This window comes from Homalodisca vitripennis, chromosome 1 (genome assembly GCF_021130785.1).
Source record: "Homalodisca vitripennis isolate AUS2020 chromosome 1, UT_GWSS_2.1, whole genome shotgun sequence".
Classification (NCBI taxonomy): domain Eukaryota; kingdom Metazoa; phylum Arthropoda; class Insecta; order Hemiptera; family Cicadellidae; genus Homalodisca; species Homalodisca vitripennis.
The window spans coordinates 41,966,080-41,981,111 of record NC_060207.1 but is presented as its reverse complement, the minus strand read 5'-3'; the positions used below and the strand labels follow the sequence as shown (position 1 = coordinate 41,981,111).

The window sequence follows — 15,032 nt, the reverse complement described above, 5'->3', positions numbered from 1 at the left end:
ATTATAGAGATATGAACTAAGAGGAATTATCCAGGACAGGCAGTATTTTAGTAAATCTGGTAGAATATTTTACCTCCCTTAAACTCAAAACAAATCAAGCTAAGTAAATTGCTAACTTATTTTAATAGGCATAATTTTTACTACAAAAATAAAGCTATAACCAAATGTAGTAGCTGCATCATGAAACAAAAGCAATTTTAAAACTTTAAGCATATTTTTGTTAATAGCATATGTTATTTTGTGTTAAGTTGTTGACATAAATTAATAATACTGAGAAGGAGTATCTTTATACGCCAGTGAAAAAAATATTCTTTAATATTTTTTTCACTGGCGTTTCACTACAAACAACAGCAACAATTATTTGTTTATTTATACTTTGAATATAGTGAAAATTGATAAACAATCTAACTAAATGAAACTTTTATCAGGAAAATTCATGTAAAATGTAAGATAAGTTCACCCTAATCACAGTATTAAATAAGCATGTTAAGTTTTACATAATTTTTAGTCCTATGAGGGAGAAAATTTTAATGATGGTAATTTCTTTAAAATATATGAACATATTTGATGCAAATTATACCATACAAGTTGTTAATCTTAGTTTGAATGTAGACTTTTTAATTTTTTAAATGTTTTTTCAAACTCATTCCATGCACTATTTGCATCACTTCTTATATTATTGAAAAATATTTTATCTTCTTCATTCCAGTTAAATTGAGCACTTTTCTTTTCCCAGTCAAAATCAAAGTCTAGAAAATCCGGTTTACCAAATTCATAGATATCTTTACAGGTCTTCCACACGTGATCTTCTGTGTTAGGCTGTTCTATACACAACCTATTTCCACACATACCACCAGAATACAATGCAATCATTCGTATCATCTGTACACTTTCATTTCTTTTACTCCCATGAGTCATTAGTTCCAAAATATTATTGTTCAGCATTTTAACATCGGTCACATTAAAACTTAGAGTAAATTTCAACGAAAATATGAATATCAGTATCTTGATCATCGCTATCTCAACATAAATCAAATACTAATACCTTACTCAATCGAGTAATGAATATTTACTCTATTCTTATGTTGTTATGTTGTAGTTTTTTAAAAGTTTAGCATAATTAACAATGTCATAATTTTACATAAATATATCACAGAGCTTTATTAACTTGTTCAAGAAGGGATCTTACACAACCTCAATATATTACATAGCCCCATACTATTTATTGTACCATCTGGTATTCGCAGTAGATTATAACACAGTATTCTAAAGCTAGATATAATGATATTTGATAAATAAAAGATGTAGTAGACTGCAACAATAACAAACAACTGTTTTGTAGTAATTAATGCTATGCTAACATTAAATCCAAATGCATAAAGAACAGCTTTACAAACTAACAAAACACTGGGCCATCACAATAAAAATGTGTCTACATCATGAAAAGATACATGTAACATACATAACTTTACACAAAATGAATATAATATTTCAACTTAGAATTAATGTGAAACTAAACATTGTTGAAAATCAAATGGAATCACTGGTTTGTCTTTATTTTGGTTATAAGCATCAACAAATCTTGTCCATGTACTGTTTGCATCTTTCATTACCTTTTTGAAATAACTCACATCAGGTAAATCCCACCCGCAACTTTCTTCTAATTCTTCTACGCTATAACTTTTATTTAAAAATCTAGGTTTCCCACTTTCAAATATGTACTTCCCAACCGACAAGCTCTCTGTTTTGTTGTAAGAATGAAGTATTTTCAGCATGGTTAAATGCAAACCTCCAATAAACATTCGAACTTGAGCTATTAATTCGTCACAATCTGACCTTTGTACTACGTGGTCAGCTAGATGCAGAATATCCTTGTTTAATTCCTGTACTCTCCTCACATCAAATCCTATGCACCACCGAGAAAGTCCAAATGCACAGACAATATAAAATATCTTAATGAACATGTTTACATATCTTTCTAATTATTCTTTTGTGGCTTTGTTTCTTATGACAATCACAATCTTATCTGTAATCTTAAGCGAAGTGACGTTAAGGTGACGTATACAGATAATAGTATGATATTTCGCGTAATTGCAAATAGAAAACAAGTTCAAGGTTCCTTGAGCAAGGTCATCAAGTTAAAATTATATATTAATTAACCAAACTGAGATTACTATAAAGGATAAATTAGAGCTAACAACATTTCCTTTTGTCTGATGTCATGGATTGTACATAATGAAATATAATTCAAGAAGCTGTCACACAGAAGGTGCAAGACTCTGATGGCAACAATTAATATTAACCAGACCACTGTAGTCATTAAAATTGTGCAAGTGCTTCTTTGTTCTTATTTTTTTATTTCATAGTCACAGTCCTGAAAAATACACTTCTTGAAAATGGAAAAGTATTTAAGAGTTGATTCACTGTAGAAGAAATAAATTATAAAAATGTATGGTATTAATTTTGGGCAATTTCTTATCATTGGCTGTATGAAAAATGTCTAAATATAGGTACATATATATTTTAGAATTATAAATGAATTATGGACTTAAAGAAATATGACAAAACCTATTATATGTTTCCAAAGTGTTTCCATTAAAAATTAAATTAAATTAGTTAAGAATGTTTCATGTTTTATTACATCTCAATCTCTCCAGCCATATAAGTAATACATACTATAAAAATTTATATCCTTACCATCATCATTTTCATGAGGGCAATATTTTTGTTAGCGATTTAATAATTGATGACTCAGTTAGGTATTGAAGGCTGTGGCAGCTGCCTGTGTGAGTTGTAGTAGAAGAATAGGATTCAAGGCAAGAAATAATTTAAGGCTGTATTTGCGGTCATCTTGGTTTTTGTTCTATAAGAACAATGCTAAATTTCAAGCATGACGTCACCATTACTATATGCACAAGTAAAAGCTAATAATAATTTGAAATTAAAATTAATAAGTAACAATAGAACAAAATGAAAAAGGTGGAGTTATAAATAATAAATTCCAACAATAACTGGAATATATATAAATCATATTATATAAAGTAATAACAAGGAGGGTATTAGTATTCACAAGTGATGGCTCTTCCAATTCAACTGACACTCACTTAACTGTAGAACGACATGATATTGTCAACAGGCCCGTTCTCAGACCGGTTCTTTCAAATAATTTTACCAGGGCCCGCCACACTTATATGGGAGGGGGGTGCTGGTACATGATGGAGCCCGGCCAAATATATTTTCCGGGGCCCGCCAAAGCTGAGTACAGCCCTCACTGTGTATAAAAGAGGAGAGTTTAGATGACAATTCACTATCAATGACTGAGGGAGCATCCGAGGGTAACAAGGGGGGAGTTCTGAGAATATTCCGAAAATTAAGTATTGCAAAACATGTTTATTGTGTTTTAAGATAAAATAACTATCAATTCAAATTATTTCCTAATATTATGCTTACAAATCACAAATGTTTTGTGTTTGACCAATTGCTTTTATATTTAAACTTTAAATCGCAAAACCCATGAGCCAGTGCCCTTGTATGCCCAGTAAATCTTTGTATCCTTAGTGTTCAACTACATTTTATAAAAGTTTACCACTGATAAAAAAAATCATAGGAACAGGTTTAGCATTGGTAATCTTTAAAGGATGCAATAAATTTGCAAACATAAATACCTTTGTTGTCATATGTGATTCTATCACAAAATTTTCGTTAAGGAATTTTTTTAGGAAAATTTAAAAACAGAAGTATTTTTTTCTGGCAACAATTTCTTGGAGTGTATTTTGATGCTAAAAATACGGTAATCTCTGGATAAAATTCTGGTAATAAGGCAATCCTATGTGGAACCAACTTAAATTAAGCAGCCCCTGCAGTTCTGGTGGACATCACTTTCCACCTACTGAGAGTAATAAAGCTGCTCTGGAGATATCTAGTCTTGCATGTAAATAAAGAGGCAAATAATAATTAATGTTTTGTTTAATTATATACATTTTACACAAATCACAGGTTTTAAAATAAACTATTAGAATTAATGATACTGTAATACAAATATAACAATTATCATAATTCTTTACCTGTTAAGACTGAATACATTATCTTTTTGAATTTTTAAAATTAAAGCTGCATAACATCAATGGTAGTATATTACAAACCACTTCTCTCTGATTTCATCAAAACATAAAGGTAATTATGTGGTCTTGTATCAGGAAACAATGATGTGAGTCAAGGCTAGAGATTGACAGTATAACATAATTGGATATCCTATGACCAAAGTATGTATATATATGTTATTGATTGGGACAACAAGGCAGAAAACTGCATCGGAAAAACTTAGACCGGAGGTATATTACAGTGTATGAAAGTAGGAGCTATTTTTATTGAAAAAACTTTTAATTGCTATGTACGTCTATATTTTCTTGACCTGAGCATGGATCCAAAAATTAATAAGGCACCAGTAATACCTAAGACCAGTAGACGATTAGTATGATTGAAGTTGGTTTTTCATATTTACATATGTATAATTTTTTGATCGTGAAAACAAGACAAATATACTTTGACATCTGAAATACAATTCATTTGAACCAGAAGTGTTTTCACTTGTGCAAAACCAGAAATAAGAACCAGTAGCAATTCCATTTAACTTTGGAGTCTCTTGCTCATGAATATTAAAATAACATATACCTTAAAAACGTCTACTTCCAACTCATAATTACATAGGGCTCCATCATATTTCATCATCACACTGGCCTAAAATAATTCAGTTTTTGTTGAAATTGTTAGAGCTATTAAAATACTATGAAATGTTACAGAAAATATTTAGTACTTTATTAGTACCCATAAAAACAATTTCACTCTCCAACTTCAGGTTCCTAAAACATTGCTCCAATATTATTCTTAAATAAATCAAGAGATTGGAATATCTTCCAGTAACCATACATAATTTTCAGGATATTTTATTGACCCATTTAAAATGGATATATCTATGACGTACGTGTTAATCAATAAAGAATCACATACAAAGACATGGTTAACTGCTAGTCTAACATAAATATTGAAGGCTGGCTATTAGACTACACTGCTTAGCAGTGTTAGCTGAGTTTCCAACTTTAAAATTAAAATACAATAGCTGAAGTTAAATAAATGTATCCATAAGAAATATAAACCAGCTTAAATCACACTTTTAAATCAAATTTGAGATGGTTACCATTAAGCCAGTAATGCTGAAGCAGCATACATCTTGTTTAAAAGCATTCTTCTACAAAACTCAAATATAACAACAAAGAACAAAGCTGTAATAAAGTCTCAAACAATAAAAACAACCTTCAGCAGCTTCTGTTGACTAGAACATACTCTAAAGAAACCCAAAAACCCAAGCAATCGAATAATGTTGATGAATTCTCATAAAAAATTATGAACACTGTAAAGAAGGCCTAATAAACTTCTAATTAGCACAGTAAATAAATCATAACATGATAGCCAGTTTCCTTGATCTTTTAAAATAAGAATGTGTATCGAAAACATAAAAAAGAGATACAACAGAACCCTAAATTTATGTCACCGAAAAACTACATTACTCTTGAATTATCTCATGCTACAACACCTTGTAACTGAAAATAATATAGACTTTTTAAATAAAACAACAGTCTCCACCATTTACAATGAGACCATTGCAAATCAAATTGACAAAAGGTTCCTGAATTGACTACAAGGGCAGGTGCAGGTTGTATAATTGTAACTCAAAAGTACAAATAATTTCACTCCACTATTAATAAAACTAGGTCTACTGCAAGGATTCTACTGGTCTTGGGACAAGTTTTATTTATACTGTAACAAATATTTCCTAAATATATCCGAAATCCAAATACAGGGTGTATGCAGACAACTCAAAAATACTTCCACTACACAAAAATAGAAAGCTACTTTACACAGTTTGTACACAGACACAATAACTCTGAATAAAGCCTATAGTGCTATAAAACAAATGAACCCTTCTACGGCGTCCAAACTTTCCTTCAGCAGAAATAAATCTCTGCTAATCCAGGCTGACACTAGATAACAAGGTTTCCTATGAAGAAAAACCACTTATACAACATCTGCAGTAAGGTCAGTTTAGGAATTTTCTGTGTGCCAAGGATAGTCAATGGGTGGATTTTAATCCGCAAAATCATATTATTTTTCTTTGTAGAATCCTCTATGAGATACAATTTATAGTATGAAGAAGAATATCACCTTCCAACTTCAACTGAATCTTAGTTCTTATGCTACGGCCAGTATCATATCTAACAACTAAGGTTTCTGGTTTACACCAGGTCTAAACATTTTTATATATAAAGTAGTTAATTATTTTAGTCTTTCTGTGGAAAGCGTGTTTAGTCAACAAATGTTCTGGTTAGACACATGTTTATTAAGGATGGCTCTCCACTGCAAATCCAAAATCTTTTTACAATTTACTTGTGTAAAACAATGTTTTCCGACAGGGTGAACTGGAAAATGTAGGTGTTAATCAACCAAATTCTTAAAAAAACACAACCAGAGCTCTTGCAATACAAGTCTTGAACCACAATAGTTCTGTTGACAAGCAATTACGTTATATAAGTATAATGACTATACTTCGAGTATACAAGTGGTCACAATGTACTCTGACAAGTGAAGTGTGTTGAGATAAATCTTACTTAAACATTGCACAATCCTCATGGAAAAGGCACCATTATATGCTGGACAGAGAATGCAGATCCTGCTACCACCAACCCTGAGAAGGATCTCTCTAATGCCTACTACAGAGACTCTTCTATACCTTACAAACCATACATAAATTAATAGAAATTTTACGTCATTGGGACACCATGTACTCGAATTTAATACAGCTGTCTATTTTAATACAACAAATACTTGTACTTGACTTATACTGCTAATGTAAGTAGACTCAGTCATGTACCTTGATGATATTGAATATATAAAGTTTTTGTGCTTAAATGGCAATCAACAAATGAAAAATACCAATAAAACAATTAGTGATGTTTCATGGAATGAGATCAGAAAGAGAGAGGAGATGAAATTTTAGATTTTAAAACATTACCCATTTGGATGTCAATAAGTGTGTTTATCACAAGGTTGTTTAGAATAGTTCTCTAAAAGAAACCTCAGCTATGAGATACAAAAGTTAAGCTTGTCAAGGATCTGGTTTATACCAAAACTTACACATTAAACCACCAATTTCACTTGCATTAGTGGACACCTCCAAATTATTCTTCAATGGTGTATTACTATTTTACCACTTTACACAAAGTATCAAAAAAGTTGAGTTTTAGAACTTTGCAAACAAAAATATATAAAGCTGATGATTTCAATCATGTCCCTAAAAAAGTCACTAAGAAATATGAACAACAATCTGAACAATATCAATATTCCATCTAATTGATAAGATCAGTTCTTCAGATACTACAGCCAGATCTAACTTGGAAATTTATATTCACAAATACATGTGAATTGACGCATCAATTTGATGTCAGTTGTGAATGAAAATTTTTTAAAAATCTGATGTCTATTTCTGCATTAATAACAACACTCTTTCAATTACAGAGCGACAGAGAGATTTAAGATTTTAACATTAAAATCTCAGATTTTCCCATTATCTTAATTTTATTGACTTCTTAATGGAACATAAAACTTTTAATTGAATCGTATCAGTATTTCAATATTTGTAAATATTTAAAATGTATAATAGTGATTACTCTGTTGTCAAAGGTCTTCTAAATTTTTTGTTATATAACCAAAATGTGGCTGACATGAAATGAAAAGTGTTCTGCTGCAGTAAAATGTGCTTTTACGGAGAATCAATTCAAGATAATGTAAAATGGCATTTTAATCACGATAAAATCAATGAACACATACATTTTGTGTTTTTTGTTGTTTTTGAATTCAGTGCACACAGTGAAGTACTACAACATATTGCAAGTGGCTGACAAGAAGATTCATCAGATGTTGATAGAGCCATTGTTCATGTATGGTGATAAACTCCTGGAGGACATTCATGAATATAACAATCGTGTCATGGATCTTATTTCAGATTTGAGGAAAGGGACACAAGATGGTATCAGAAACTCCAAACATTTATACAGGAAAGGGGAACCCAAATTTGTCACTTACCGTTTTGACGCTTTTATAGTGAAGACTAAGTTTGGATGGAATGAAGATCAGCTGAGACAGTTTATCAAATTACGAGAAAAAACAAGACAGATATTCAAGTATTTTTGTCAAAACGTTGAAAGTTCTAGAATTTTGGATGATAAGGCAGGGAAAGTGCTGTTTTAATAGCTGTATTACACATACACATTTTCACTTCTGTAATTGATCCCGAGCAGCGTAAATTAACTAAAGTATAAAGAACTAAAATGTACTCAAATTTACTTATATATTTCAATATCAATGGCAGTCAATTTGGTTTATTTTACAGTATTTTAGTAACATCTATTAAATCAAAGGCTACTTTTTAGTTCTGGAATCAAAAAAGTGCATAACTCAAACTATTAAGCTGCTAGTAATATTTATTAATAATATCCTGTGTGTAATCTGAAGAAGAACACACTGGAACGGTGGTCCAGTATCTCTCTCTAACAGTACTGATATTTTGCGCATGAAACTTGCTTTTTAAACTCAATAATATTGTTTTGAGATTTCATATTTTCTAAATTTTCTGTAGGAGGAACTCTAGATCTCCCTTTATAGGAGATATTCCATACCTCCTAGAACCATGAGAGTTGTATTCCATCACAAAATTCTAAAATTCAAGCACTGATTATTACCAAAGTACAATGTTTGTTGTGTGGGTAAAAAAATATATATACACAAAACAACTAAAACAAACGAAATTAAGAATAACTTTGAATTCAAACAAAGTGTTTTTGTTTTTTGTTTTGTTTTGTAACTATTCGAATTTTAATTTTAGGTGTTATTTAAAGTTTTCCAAGACACCTTGTATCTTTAATAAATTGCTCAAAACTGTTGTATATTATTTACCATATAATTTAATATGAATACTTTGTTGATTATATTCAAAATCCTACCATATAATATATAATAAGGCTAATATTGTAGTATGACTAACTAAAGAAAATGTATAGGCACCTCAATGTCAATTCTCTAAAATTATATTTTTCATTCAGTAAATAATGAGTTTGTTTCATTACTGATGGTAAAGGTAGTTGTTGTAATTCCTGGAACAATGAAATACACTAATTTTGACATGTATTCAACATCTATCAATATTAATAAAAATTTGTTTGCAATAGAATCATATCTGGAAAACAAATTTCAAAAAAACAAAAGTTTAACTAATAGCAATTTACTTATATCTTCACAAGTTATTACATTCCAATATTTACTTACATAAACACTTTCATAAATGCTATGGGGAATAAACAGGAACAATAAAATCAATAAAAAAATTTGTATATTTTTCCAGACCAGATGATGTTCTAGTATTTATCACACCAGATCTCACACATCGATACTTTACTTTATTGAAGTAGATGCAAACATTTTCATAGAGTGCTAATCAAACATCAGAGTGAAGTTAAAAGGAAAGGAATTAAATTCTTGCTGTCTCTACAATTAAAAAAACTAGATTCTTAAGAGTACAAGGAAACAAATTTCAATAAAATTTTAGTTTATATTAAGCTTTATATTGAACACAAAATTAATAGTCAGTGATTTATGTAATTTATATTCCACAACTTAGCATATTCCTAATTGTTTCCTTTAATATACCTGTATTTCTTTTAACACTCTCATTGCGACTCCAGTCATGTACTGACTTTAGGACAGCCAGGATAGTAGTAAGCTGCATCTGCCGCAGTCAGTCTTCAATTTTTACAAAATTATGATTTTTTTAAATATGGATTGTTTTTCTTATGTTTTTATATTTTGTTATTGATTAATTGTTTTTGGATGACTATGCATCTTCAGAACCAGTTTTCTATACATTATTCACAGTGAATTAAATAAATAATACTGATATTTTTAAGGAATAGATTGTGACTTTTTTGTGACTGATTAACGTCATCTTTTTCTTTACTGTCTATAATTTTGTAGGGTAATGATTAAATTCGTCATAACCTCTACTCCATTTCTGCAAGTTGTAACTAAATTGTCAGAAGATTAATTATAGGGAAAATTATTTCAATGAACTGTTTTTAATACTCCCTTCTTCAGTAAGATTTAGACATAGGAAAAATTCATAAAATTGTTACTTTTACAACTATTTTAGTGATACTAATAATCTATTTTCACAAGGGATTTTACTACTAGTTTGTTTAATTTTTATACAACATTGTGATATAATATTTTAATATAATGTAGTGCATAAAACTGAAACAGTTTCATTCTTAATGATACTGGTATGTTCAATCCCCAGCAGGTGGCATTGCATACCAGTGGCGTAACTAAGTGGTGGATGAGGGTGGTAAAACCCCCCACTAAACCGTACAAGTTAAAAAAATAGTATAACAGTAATCCAGCTTGCTTGAATTACAATAGTTAAATGTTTACATATAAGCTTATCTAATTTATCCCAATTTACACTTATTCAGATTTATTACATACCCCTGCTGTGGTGGGATCTTCAATCAGATTCATCCTCCTCCTATAAGCCAAATCCTAGTTACACCACTGATATTATGTTCTTATTAAATTAGAAAGAAATCATCACTGATTTACTGAAGTGTATCATAAATGCTATTATTTAGATTCAGTAAGTAAACAATTTGATTTAATTTATTGTAAATCACATTTCTGTCAAATTCTTAAATTACTCTACTAATTTTTTAATTAGTCATAATATATAATTTAGTTGCTATTCATAAGAACACACAGTATCTTACTGTATATATTGTTACGTAGTGAAATTGCTGGCAGGAAAAGGGAAGGTTAGTTAAGATGTACTGTAGAATTTATATTTAGCTCATGTGTTCACAATTACACCTTTGTAACTGAAGTTAAATTATTACATTTTTATGTTTTTATTTTTTTACATCGTCCGTCATCTAAGTAGCATTTAAAAATGTAAACACTGTTTATTTAGACTAACAAATGTACGTCCTTTAAACAAAATTTAAAATTTTGTAATTAAAAAATTATATCTTTTAATACTTATAGTGCAAGAATTTTTTTAATAGATGCAAAAATACTTGTTACACTAAAAATAAAAAATGGATAGTTGATGTACGGATAGTCACCAAAAACACACCCCTGAATTTGTACTTAACAGACAAATAAGAGATTGAGTTAATAAAAATGTAAAAAATGGTTCAAAAATGTATAAAATTCCCGCAACAGTTAACGAATAAACTATCTGATGAAGTTAAGCTATTAAATAATACAAGTTTTAAAACTAGTTTTGAAAATGTCCTGTTAAATAGTCCTTAATACAAAGTGTTAGAATTGTTAACAAAAACATGAACTGATTTTACAATTTTGAATTGTAATATTAATATAACACATACTTTGACTAGCAGTGTATTTATTGGGATGTATCACATCTAATTAACCTACTCTATTCTATTCATCTGGTAAAAATAATTTGGCAGTTTGTCATATATACAAGCTATAAATAGACTGATACTAATTGACAGATCCAGTAATATTATATTATGTAACACAATGGATATTATAATTTATTTTACAGCAGTAGAAAGAATAGATTCCTCAAATTTCATTCTATTTCTATTCTATACAATATTTTTTTTTAAGTGGTCAAGAGCAGGTTTTATTTACTGCATAAAATTATTGGTTACAGTACTTAAAAGACATGAAAATCGTTATACATACACAATCGTGAAATTAAGATCTTTATTCAGTATTTTTATTTATAACAACAAACATTTAAAAAAATTATGAAATATATCACAATTTTGTCATGTTTTGTTCTCCACATTTATTGCCAGACTAATAATATACTGTCCGAGTTCAGTAGTCTAGAAAAACAAATTTCCACGATACTGGAAGATCCTAGTCTTAAGGGAATCGAAGAGGCAATGCATTTCATGAATTTATATTGTATGGAAATGAGCAATCTCAGCTTAAAGCTGGACCAGGATATGGCAGGCGATATGATGGAAGACCTTATCAAACTCTACAAACAGGGGAGACCCAAGTTTATTGACATCGAAATCAATGATTATGAACTAAAAAAATATTTACTTGTGAAAGACAAGACTTTGACAAAGTTGAAGGTGTTGCAGTCTGATGCACGCTCGATTTGGGATGAATTTGTGACGTCACTTATCAAGAAGAGTGATAAACCCATATAAAAAATATATACAAATATTAAAAACATGTTTCTTTCCATGGAGATATATGAAATATTACATCTCAATAGACAGTGATCCGAATTAGTTAAATATATGTAAGCTTACATTTAAGTTGCAAAAAGATTTATTTATAAACTTTATTTGAAGTGAACTTCCAGATAAATTACAAAAATGTGAGAATGTAAGTAATAATATTTTTTTTAATCTAGAAATTTTTAACATCCATTTAAGAAGTTGTTTGAAAATTGTTTATTTGAAGTAATTTTTTGTTACTATATATTGAATTCATGAATTAATTGAACTATTTTCTTTTTATTATGTCTTTGAATTCATAAATTAAATATTTTTAATATTAATTATATTAAACACTTACTATAACAATTTTACAAATATTAATGTATATTATGATTTATTTAATTAATTCAGGCTAAGAACCCTTCTATACAACTAGAACCTCTGGACTTACAAGAACACAATTTTTCTTTTATAAACAAAACTTTACAAAATTACTGTAAAATTAAATTTTAGAAAACTAATTAAAAAGTGTTTATAAAATAAATAATAATCAAATATAAGGTCAACTCTCGATAACTCAAACCTTGATCACACAAAATCCTCTTTAACTTAGAAAATATTTTATTTCCTTCAGAAAACCTTGATGAATACAACAAAATTGATGAGTAAGTTGAAATATGAAACTCCAATTTTGTGTTGGAAATATAATTAATTAGAACTAGAAGTGCAAAACCTAAAATAAAAGTTACTTGCAAGTTTGATTAAATTCTGGCTCTCTTTTCGGCATGGGTACCTGATGCAAAGAAATGAAATAATAGCCTTTTTTAACTAATAGACCAATTAAGCTAAAATGTTTTTTTTTTTAATGATAACTCTTCTAATCATGTTACAAGAATTGCATTATAATGGCAGTGTACAGTGTAGTAAGTATTTGAGTAACATTAAGTACATAAGTACTGTAGTGTGCAGTACAGTAAGAACATTACTCAATGTTTTGCAAATAGACCTTGATACTCGTAACTCAAAAAATATTTGAAGTAAAGAAACAATTTACAACCTATCTATCAGTCATCTATCAGGGGCAATGGTACACCCAGAAATCTTCTCTGGGGGGTGCAGGAATAGCAGGGAGTCAGGAGCATGGAAATCCTCAAGAAAATTTAGAAAAACAAGGTTCTAGAAGTGTTCTTTTATAATACTTTTGAACTAATAAAAGGAGGGCAAAGATCAGGTCAGAGTGTATAGTTTACAGTAAAGTCACTCTACCACCAATCACCAGGAATTTTATACAGGGATTATTAAAATATTCTGAAACAAATACAATTTATATAAACTAAATTTAACTAAAACTAAATTTAATTTTAACATTAGCAAAATATTGTTTAAAATATTTAATTTTAAATCACAAATGAATGCCAAAGCTAAATCTTGATGTCTACTCTCGGATAACAAATTATAGATTTCTGAGTTTGAAAGTTGACCACAAAAGACCTGATAGACCACAATAACAGGAGTTGTACTTATATTTAGTTTCTTTATTTCTGGGTTTCTACATATAAAACTGTTCACTAAAAATAACTTCCAGTTTTTATATAGATAACAACGAAAATATACCAGTTTTGGTGCTTTTAAACTAAACTGCAACTTTGAAAAATCATAATTCAGAAGCTTCTGATCCAATTAAGACTAATTGTTTATACAAGTGTACTGTAATTAAATATGTAATATTAGAATTTATAATATTATGAAAATTAAGTTATTAAATTACCATCTTATCTTTTATTCTTGACCGGGTGATTCACAAAATTCGGCACTGGTCATGTTATGGAGCTAAGTTATTATCTTGAACGTGTAATTTTGTAAACTACTATTTAAAACGTTTAATTTTTTAACTCATGTTAAATTGAGGAGGTTTTGTTAATTTACCGGTAACTGCTCGTTTTAACACGCAAATCACCAGACAACGTCCAGGGCAGTATTGTCTTGTGGTGACAACGTATGGCAACAATATAACACAGTACAGAACTGCTCATAGCTCGGGAAACTCAGTCACTACTCTGACAACTGATCACGTAGAGACTACTAAAACATATACTTTGTACTGGATACTCATCTGTCCCGAGAGTAGGTACAAGTTACCACAAACAAAAAGTACCCGGTACAGGTTACTGCTAAAGGTACTTTTACATGTTTACTGCCATTCCTGGTACAAATTAATCAGACTCGTTTAACAGTAACAGTAACTAGAACATGCAACTGTACCATTTTAGGAGTAATCTGTTACATATGATTCTAAATCAGTACAAGTACATTATGTGCTTGGTTACTGAGAGTAACAGGTACAGGTAGAAACCACAAGAAATAGTAAAAACTTACCTCACTTTCGTAGTTGCTGCATGACGGTAAAATTCAAAGGTTTGGTATTTTATACAAAATTGAAATATTATATGTGTAATGATGTGTATTTCGCAAATTATAATACACTCACACACACATATATATTATATATATATATATATATATATATATATATATATATATATATAGTTTGAATTTATATATTTTATTATGACAGATTTCAAAGTTCCCACATAATTTTTTTTTTTTTAGTTTAAAAAAGACTATTAGGTAACTGATTATACTGAAATAGATACTTTTGGGGGGACTGGTCCCATTCACCCTCCCCCCTTGTCAGCGCGACCTTGATCAGGGGGTGTCTTA

At 29.5% G+C, this 15,032-nt stretch overlaps 1 long non-coding RNA gene across 1 annotated transcript; it reads right to left on the bottom strand.

The window, feature by feature from the left end:
• Positions 1–537: 537 nt before the first annotated feature.
• Positions 538–13,208, bottom strand: LOC124360352. The gene is made up of 2 exons (XR_006922240.1): positions 7,189–13,208; positions 538–2,374 (listed from the first exon to the last, which is right to left on the bottom strand). It is a non-coding gene; the product is annotated as an uncharacterized LOC124360352 (long non-coding RNA).
• Positions 13,209–15,032: the final 1,824 nt, after the last annotated feature.